The 9,511-nt window shown below is 34.9% G+C and overlaps 1 protein-coding gene across 1 annotated transcript in view; it reads left to right on the top strand.

Moving 5' to 3' along the window:
- The window catches only part of LOC119640759 (transcription factor IIIB 90 kDa subunit), a 41,769-nt gene that overhangs the window by 28,023 nt on the left and 4,235 nt on the right, over positions 1-9,511 (top strand). The window lies entirely within an intron of this gene.

Here is a 9,511-nt window from a genome sequence, read left to right as displayed (position 1 = left end):
TTGATAATCAAGTACTGCGTAGAGGATTTGCTTTAACGTTTTTATCTTAACATGCAATTGCCTGCTGTTAATTTCATATATATACATATATTTTTGTAGGTTAATAGTGTTTGTTATGGTACTTCATACTTTCGCTTGTTTTAACACTTGGGTGACACTTATAATGTTGGCATAATGTTGGCTTTTAATGGTAAATTGCATTTCGTACACAAATCTTGTGATATCTTCAGTGCTTTTTTTTGTGCGGCTACTCTTACATAATGACCATGGCTTGATTCCTCTTGTTACTTCATCGACAACAGCCGTCGTCTGCTCCAGCATGCCGATTATATGCATGTCGTTTGAATTTTAAAAATTTAATTTTAATTTTCAAATTTTTTCCTTTTTTTTTTTTTTTTTTGTTTATTAAACGAAAAGTTGTTTGCTTAAAAAGTTAGAAATTTTCAAGGTTTTTTCTCTTCTCCCAATTCAACTTCATTAATTCTCTTATATTTATTCAATTGTTCGTTCAGCATTCCTAGTCTGCTTGAGTGACTGCTTAGCATTAAATTGTCGCAGCATCGTTAACATTTTAATTTGATAATCGCTTAAATTTGAATTAAGTTCTATTCAGAGAAAATATTTTCTCAAAATTCCGTTGCTACTAAAACTGTCTAAATCAGACGGCGATGACGATGATTACGATGATACTCATGGCTCTGTAGAATCGTTAACTCGCTGATAATATGCTTTAGCCAAACACTTGCACTCTCTTGTAGAAGGAAATTTTTGTTCAGTTTCCCTTCAAAAAAATGAAGTCACACTGGCTTTGTCTCTTCTTTGGTAACATTTGCAGCAAGCTCGCAAAAGCGTATTCCAAACTTGGGTTGCCCATCTGTGCATCCTCCCTCCCACATTGGAATCTTCCAATCGCAGAAATTTCTATCTTTCCGTCCTCTGAGATAAGATTTATTGTGCATGCGAAACGTTGAAAAAGTGTTTTAGGTAAACACTACAGATTACGTTTAAAATAGGCCTTAGATCGCTAACTTATCAAAACCAAAAAGGCTACAAAAGTTGAAAATCTTGATGTGTCACTGTTGTTGTCTCCGATCGCCTTGCTAAAAGTATGGAAAATTGTTTTGAATTTACATTCATTTGAAGTGATATAAATACCCAAGCGTCGCTCTAGGTTATATACACATTTCTCACTCCTCTCTCCCGTAATATAAAAGACTCGGGAAAAGGAAAAATTCTTCTAAAATTATTTATTAAAATCTAAATGAATAAATAGCAAGTCAGTAATTTGTTATACAACTTGAGCACTTTACTCGTTTTTTGTTCACTTATTCGGTTTTTATTTATTCTTTTTTCACTCGTAATGAAAAATGATGGCGGTGATGTTTAGTATTTCATAGTATGGCTGCATCTTCAACGTGACATTTCAAATATTCTTTCAAATGCCTTTTAATTAATGATTATTTAATACAAGAAGATTTTCTCTTCTCCTATTTCTTTTTTATCAGGTTATACTTTTCAGCTAAACTAAATATAAATGTTTCTGGTTTATTAGTATTTTTTGGCGACAGAGAGAGAAATGCATGAAATAAATCTGTGGAACTTTTTTTTTAATGAAAACATTTTTTAATTATTCATTAAACGAATAAGAAGCACAGAATGGAAGGCTCGTTGCTAATCTGGGTTTGTTGATGTTGCTTTAATTTTGTTAAACCGTCTATATAATTTGTAAAGCTCATTAACACTCCCGTAAAAGGCTTCGCTCAATAAGTTCGTAGGATGTAGGACGTAGGACGTGGAGATGTTAGATGTAGATGCAAACTATCCATATAGTGTGTCAACTTCGGCAACACATTTATGTAATCCTACTAACCTATCGATGTCGTGACACAACATTGTTTTAAAAACCCTTCTCAGACAAGCTTTTCGATCGTCATTTGCCCTAGGCACTGTAAGGTATTGAAATGTCCAGCACGCGCCTCATAATGTATTTACATTTTCAATGAAAATCAACAGCAGAATCCATGCAGTCATACTTATATAAAGAAAAAACACTCATCTGAAATTTCTTCCTTTCACTCTCGTGAATTTCCGAAATCAGCGAAATCGTTGGGTGGGTTCACCAACAGTAAGCGAAAAGTTAACGGTTTTTCCACATTTCCTAAACGAAGCCCTGAAAAGTTTATAACCTGTACGATCGAGCTCCAAGTGGGAATATAAGATTTTTCTTACATGTCAAGTTTGAAAAACGAGTGAACTAAATCAAAAGGAAACGTTCCTCTATATTTACCATAATGCAAATATGGTTCTTATTTCTTACATCTACCTGCCAAGTTTTATGAAATAATACAAGCCAGTAAAGAGACTATTTTGGGCCACGGCCCACAATTGGATATCGAATATCACCCTACAGTTTCTCATATAACAACATCTTGAAAAAGACATTAAATACGAAGTGATCGCATAAGTGGTTCGAGCAGAACCAATTTCAATAGCGTTTGTTCTTGGGCCAAAACACATCCGTGTATCAAATTTCATCAAAATATCTCAAAAATTGTGCCTTATAGGTTGAATACAAGAAAACAAGACAGGTAGACGGACAGGCAGACCTAAATCGTTTGAAAATGTGATTCTGTTTCGATCGGTATAATAAAATGTGAATCTATTTAATGTCCTTCGCACACACTTAATACAACCTTGTATATAAACGATCAACGTATCGCGATCGAGTGAATGGATCTTTGTTCTAGGTTGGAATCAAATGTCGGCCACAACCTAGTGATGATCATTACCTAGTGGTGATTACTTGAACAAAGCCAAACGTCATTTCTTTGCTGTTCCTAGAAGACAAACTCCTAATCAACGTTAAGTATATCTGGTGAATTTTTTAACCTTTTCTCGCTCTCTTTCGTTTTTCTCTCTCGTCGTTTTAAATAATCTCTTTACAAATTCAAGAATTGAGGGTCGCTACTCACTTAAAGGCCCCTGAAATTTTAATTATCTTTTCTTTTGAAACCATGTCTTTTGAGTCAAGTGTTTCTTTTACGCTTTCCATTACAATCGGCAAACATAGACCGATGAAATGGTGAAATTGTCTATTAATAGCTTAGAAAGTAGATCCAACGTGAAGAAGACATTACGTACTGTTTTCCCGACCTAGGGGCCTTTCGACAAAAATTTTTATCCTGCCTGAAAGTGCTAAGCGCTAAGCCTGTATCTTGCAGCGCTTTTGCTTTTAAGAGAATAAATATGTAAAGTAAATTAACGATGAGATAGAGAGCATCCGAGAGCTGAGCAGACCTGTTCACCCCTTTCTGTCTTAAGTATAAATTATTCGCGATTAAGTCTTAGGATCGAAGCTTTAAAAGATCAAAAATAAAGTAAAAAATAGGAATGACCAACGCTCTTTCCAGACTTTTTCGTCACACAGTCTTGAACATTAAAAAACCAACTTTATATATGGGCAAGATCACTTATTAGACACCGTACATCTTTTAATTTAACATCAGTGTATACTTGTCCACAATCTAAAATACCCAAAATTATAAGTTTTTCCCAACATAGTCCAAATCTATCAAGGGCCCTACTATTATATTAGCTTGGGGAAAAAGAAATCCATTATTTTTTCGGTAGATGGCTGCACTGATAGATTTCTCGTAAAGTATCGATCAAACAATTTCCGATACTGTACATTTCGCAATAAAATTGTGAATGGTGTTTATGGTTCCGATACTGTAACAGCCAATTATGTGCAATTTTGGTTTCGTAGATTCCGTTCAGGAATTTTTGATGTTAAAGATGCACCTCGCACAGGTAGGCCGGTCGTCGAAAATGTCGATAAAATCGGAGAAATGATCGAAGTTGACCGGCGTGTTAGCAGTCGTAACATCGCCCAGGAGCTAAAAATCGACCATAAAACAGTTTTAAACCATTTACACAAAGCTGGATTCAAAAAGAAGCTCGATGTTTGGGTGCCACACCAATTAACAGAAAAAAACATGATGGATTGAATTTCCATCTGCGAAGTCTTGGCCAAACGGAATGAGATAGACCCGGATGGTGACTGGGGATGGTGACTGGAGATGAGAAATGGATCACATACGATAACCCTGTGCGAAAACGATCGTGGTCAAAGAGCGGTGAAGCACCTCACAAACGGTCAGGAAGGTTTTGCTATGCATTTGGTGGGACTGGAAGGGGATTATTTATTATGAGTTGCTTCCATATGGCCAAACGCTAAATTCTGATCTCTACTGTCAACAAGTGGACCGTTTGAAGATAGCGATTGACCAGAAACGGCCAGAATTGGCCAACAGGAGAGGTGTCGTGTTCCACCAGGATAACGCTAGGCCACACACATCTACAGTGACTCGCCAGAAACTTCGGGAGCTTGGTTGGGAAGTTTTAATGCATCCGCCATACAGTCCGGACTTGGCACCAAGCGATTATCATCTTTTTCTTGCATTGCAAAATTTCTTTAATGATAAAAAATTGGATTCTAGGGAGGATTGTGAAAATCGACTACTAGAGTTTTTTGCAAATAGAGACCAGGACTTCTATGAGAGAGGCATTTTGAAGTTACCTTTAAAATGGCAACAAATCATACAACAAGAAGGTGCATATTTGACCCCAATCGGACAATCCGAAGCATGTTAAATAAAGTCCTGAAGTTCATATAAAAATAATGGATTTCTTTTTCCCCAAACTAATATTTTACCTATTTTCGCCATCAAATTTCAAAAATTATCGCTTCCTGCGCTTATTTTCCATAGGGAGTCTTATACGAGCAAAGATCATAAAATATACCTATGTGCGCCAAAATTTGCACAGCACATTAAGATATAATACTGTTTGGGTATTCAGAAAGTCATTTCGCTTACATTTTTTTTTTTTTTTTGAGTCAAAATGAAAGGCTATTGTCTTTCTATCTCTCAGTGAACTCATGACTTGTCGCAAGCGGTTTTGTAATACTTGATGCTTTTGCTTTGTTTCCATTTGTTTCAAGCTACTTTTCAGAAAGTGCCTCTTTGCGTTGAGAATTTTCCAAAGCGAAATTTTGCGAACCAGTTTTTGCATTGGCCTTCTGCCAATACATCTTCTCTCTTGTCTGAACAGTACTTTTACCTTTTTGATAGTAGAAAAGTGAAATATGTCGGAAATGTTACTTTGAACTTTCCGCTTTTTCGTAAACAAACCCTGCTTGGTCGGTTGTCAAAATATACAATGTCTTTGGCTATGAAAAGTACAAGTAAATTTTCTGTTGGAAATGACTTTCCGAACATCCTAATATTATACTGGAGAAACTCTTATCATGAAACTTTAGAACTTGTTGCCACGTGAGGGATTTTTTCTTTTTTTCTTGTGAAAGAACGTTTAGATGGCAGCGGGTTCAAAAGATGATTCCATCTGTGATCTAAACTGTATACATTCATCTAGTGTGCGGAAATGCACTGCTTTTCACAGATTTCTGTCAACAAATGTTTAAAGTTTTAGGCTTTTTTTAGAGGTCCAAAAAATATTGAACAGGATTTGTCCTTTGACCAAGACATGTCAATGTACAAAATTTCGTCAAGGTATCTCTAAAATTAGGACCTGACAACAGATGGACGAACAAGGAGGTATTATGCTTAAACCGATTCATACAATGATTTTGAAGCGCTTGGTATGACGAAAGCTGGACCTTTTTCAAGTCTATCTGCAAAGACTTTTCTATTGGATAAGTGCTGCAGAGCGAGTGCAAGAAGAGTTTATTGAGTAAAGATAGATCAGAAAAATGTTTAATGAATATTTGCGTTTTTCTTGCATTCGCCAGAGCCAAAGACCCAAATAAAGGACACTATTAAATAAAAACTGTTTCCAATTAAAAAAAAAAAACAATGGATTTGAAGTTAATCGAATAGATTTTGTAGCGCGACTGGTCGCAAGGTTTCGTTAGTACTTTACAAAATGCAATTAGGGATATTGCCGATATCGATTAAAAGAAAGAAATAGATACCCACTGAACGTTACGTCAAAAAGAAAAAAAAAAAAAAGAAAAACATTGAACGTCAGTTCGAATTTTTTTATTGCAATCTAAAGTGAAAATACCGGAAAATGAAGTATTGTTCAACGAAACGTAAAAATTTCAAAGCAAAATGCACCACATTTTCCCAAATGCACAAGTGTGCGTGCGAAGTTTTCGCGTCCAAGCAAGAAGTGTAACTCAACATAAATTTTAAAAGTTGCTCGAGTTTCAAGAAAATTAAAAAAAAAAAAAAATTTTATTATAAGTTTTCAAAATAATTTTCAATTATTACTTACGCTTTTAAACTTATTTCCCCTTATCCGTCCCCCAAAGCTCGTAACATCTACTAGCTTTTCTCATCTGTCTTTTACGATTAAATTTTTCATTTGTTTTTTCCAACTATACGTGAGTATGCAAACACCACACTCCTTGTTGTCTGTGTACGTTTGTGTTGTCATTTGTTTTTCGTATTCAAGCGCTCGTTTTCTTCTCAAAATTGATGTTGTTTATCAGCAAAATAAACTCATTTTTTATATTGGTTATTAAACATTGGTTACGTCATTTCAAGGTCATTCGACTGTAAAATTAAACGCAACCTGATTTTTTGGTGTTAAAACAAAAAAAACTAAAATATACATTTTTTCTTATTTATTTCTTATTTTGTTGTTGTTGTTGACTTGAACGCATACGCCGCATACGAGACGAGCATATGCTTGCATTTTCATTCCAAAAATAATTCAATGTTTAAATGTTTTTCTCTTCGTTCATATATATCCCAAATACATATAAATCAGCGTAAGCCGGGTCTCAGAAAGCAAAACAAAAAGGTAAAAGATGCACGATTTTATTTTAAATAGCGAATCTGACATGAGAACAAATATGTTCAGCATTTGAGTTGTCTCAGTCCGTCTCTACTCTTCTTAAGCTTTCAAGTCTGAAGCATTCGAGTTAAGTTGTTTGCAAAGATCTTATACTTTACACCTTAAGGTAATTAAACTTTTGGTTTCGCAGTTGTGAATAGAATATTTTTTTGTGTCTATGGCTACATTAACTTCACCTGTAGAGATGATAATACCCCACGTGGCTAGTGTTCAGCATTTTTTCCTTTTAATGTAAGAATTTAACTTTTTGTTTAGTTTCAAAAATTTATAATAATAACAGTAATAGCTTTGGCAAATGGATGTAACGCTTTGACATATGCGTCGGAGATTCAAATATTACATCAAGGAAAAAGTTTGTGGCGTTTTCCCTAACACATGTTTACTTAGCTTAGACGTCTGAAGACGAATTGATGCTGATCTGTACAATTAATTACTTGCTCTCAAATTCCATACAAGGGCATGATGTAAAAGATACGATACACGATACATTGTCTAATACAATGCAACATTTCGTCTATATGGGCCAGAGACGGAAGTTAAAAGTGCATTTTAAGCTGGCTTCATATTTTTCGTTTCATTCAATGAACTCACAAATAGGATAAACTTATATTTGCAATAAATAATAGCAATTATTATGGTAAGATAAGTTGTTCCTCTTTCGCTAAACTTTAGTTTGAGTACTCGCCCGCTTCTTTTACTAAGACGGCAGTGGATCGGGATGCCCCGCGGAAATGGTAGACAGAAAATTCTTCATTTTTCCAATTCGTCACAAAAGGACAGCCTAAAATTGTTCGCAGGAAAAACGTGCAGGTTCCAAGGGCGGTACGTAATCAATAAATGTCAAACGCAATTAAAATGTTTTGTCATTTTATGTTTACGTTATTTGCCTTATTGTTATGAGAACGTTACCCTACGACTAAAATTTTTTCCAAAGTTATTCAATATCGCCTTAATTAGGAGGCTTATAGTGGATGTAAAGTGGAGGTTTTCTGAAATTGTCGCAAAATGAGTAGGTGACTCGACGAAAAATTTTAATAATATTTAAACGTTGTTAAGGAACAACTGGCTTAGCAAACTTTAATTAGAAAAGGGGGCATATAACCCAAAAAAAATAGATAGAAATGAAGAAAACTGGAAATCGAAACAAATCAGAAAAATGTGACGGCATAATCTCAAAAGCAGCGAAGAAAGGCGGCAATCGAAAATTTTTAGGGTAAAAAAGTGTTATTTTCACTATAGGAAAGATCCATAAATGAGCTGACCTGACCTTGTTCAGGTAAATACTTCTTGTCCTAAGGAAACATGTTAAAACCTAAGAAATAGAACTGCACTGAAATTTTCACGCAAAGGGATTTCGGCAACTATTTATATCGTTTGTAAGGGCTCAGGTTCACTTTGACAAAGGAACTCCACTATAAATAAATCTCCGGCCATATTTCAGCTTATCACGTTCATCATAATCACATCGCCGTACATGATCAGACGAGTCAGTAAGAATGTAGACAATTAGCTCTATGTTCGCCAGTTCAAATCTCAATGTGGTAGAGTTTACTTTGGGCGTAGTCGATAAAGGGCGTAACACATCCAGTAAGGCTGCGGTCGCTTTCCTCTCTCTTTTTCTCGCCTCATTTCTTTCCGACCATCATAAATGAAGTGATTGCTCATACGAGAAGAAACAAAAACCTATGATTTCTGTTTCGTTCTTGGTGATGATATTATTCGTGGGTTCGAATCTCAAGTGCGGAGACTTTTTAATAAAAGCCGATAGCCTTAGATGGTAGTGCTTTTAAGAGTTTAGTCTTAGAATTTATTTCTCTGGCGAAATTAATAATAATAATAATATTCTAAATTTATTTAACCATTTCATCTCATTAATGATCTCTTATTAGAAGTCTCTTAAGCAGGAAAATTTAGATAAAACAGCGAATGTTGCTATGCAAATTATGCTTTTAAATAGGCGTGATCTGCCCTAACCAGTAATGAAAACCAGTAATAATTTTCACGTCCCACAAGATATCATTTTACCGAGCAGGTGCCTGTTAACCAACTATTATGAGCTGCAATTATTGATAGTCTCTTGAAACAGTCGCTTCAAATGGTTTGTTTATGATGTGTGTGTGTGTAGACATCATAAACAACAATTTGAAGAAAGCAACATACTTCAGACTTTGAAGGGATAGGCAACGTATACACCGGGTTAGTTAAACCAACACGTTGTCCGAAATACATATGTTCACCTGTACGCATATAAAAGCAAACATATTGGTTAGTTGTAAGAGGCAAAAAAGAAAAAAAAATATTTGAAAAACTTGTTTTTCATCTGAGCGCAAACAAACACAGTCAACGCCATTGAATTTTGTTCGTAACACAGTTCTTGCAAGCCTAAGCAACCATTTTAGGAGATCGACTAGCATGACAAAAACTTGTCTTGGCTTTTTCATTTTTTTTTTTTTATTTCGATCTATGCGATAATGAATTGTGTTGTTGTAAATTCTAGCTTATTCCACTCTGACCGGTTAACGATTAAAATTTAAATTACGTTTGAGTTGCATTTCGCACTTTTGTTCTTTTAACATATAACTCAAGATCGAGTTCAAGACTTTACAAATTAAAAATTTTTTGTTTTATT

This window comes from Glossina fuscipes, unplaced genomic scaffold (genome assembly GCF_014805625.2).
Source record: "Glossina fuscipes isolate IAEA_lab_2018 unplaced genomic scaffold, Yale_Gfus_2 127, whole genome shotgun sequence".
In the NCBI taxonomy this organism is placed as follows: Eukaryota; Metazoa; Arthropoda; class Insecta; order Diptera; family Glossinidae; genus Glossina; species Glossina fuscipes.
The sequence above is the reverse complement of the archived record's forward strand: the minus strand, read 5'-3'. Positions and strand labels throughout refer to the sequence as shown.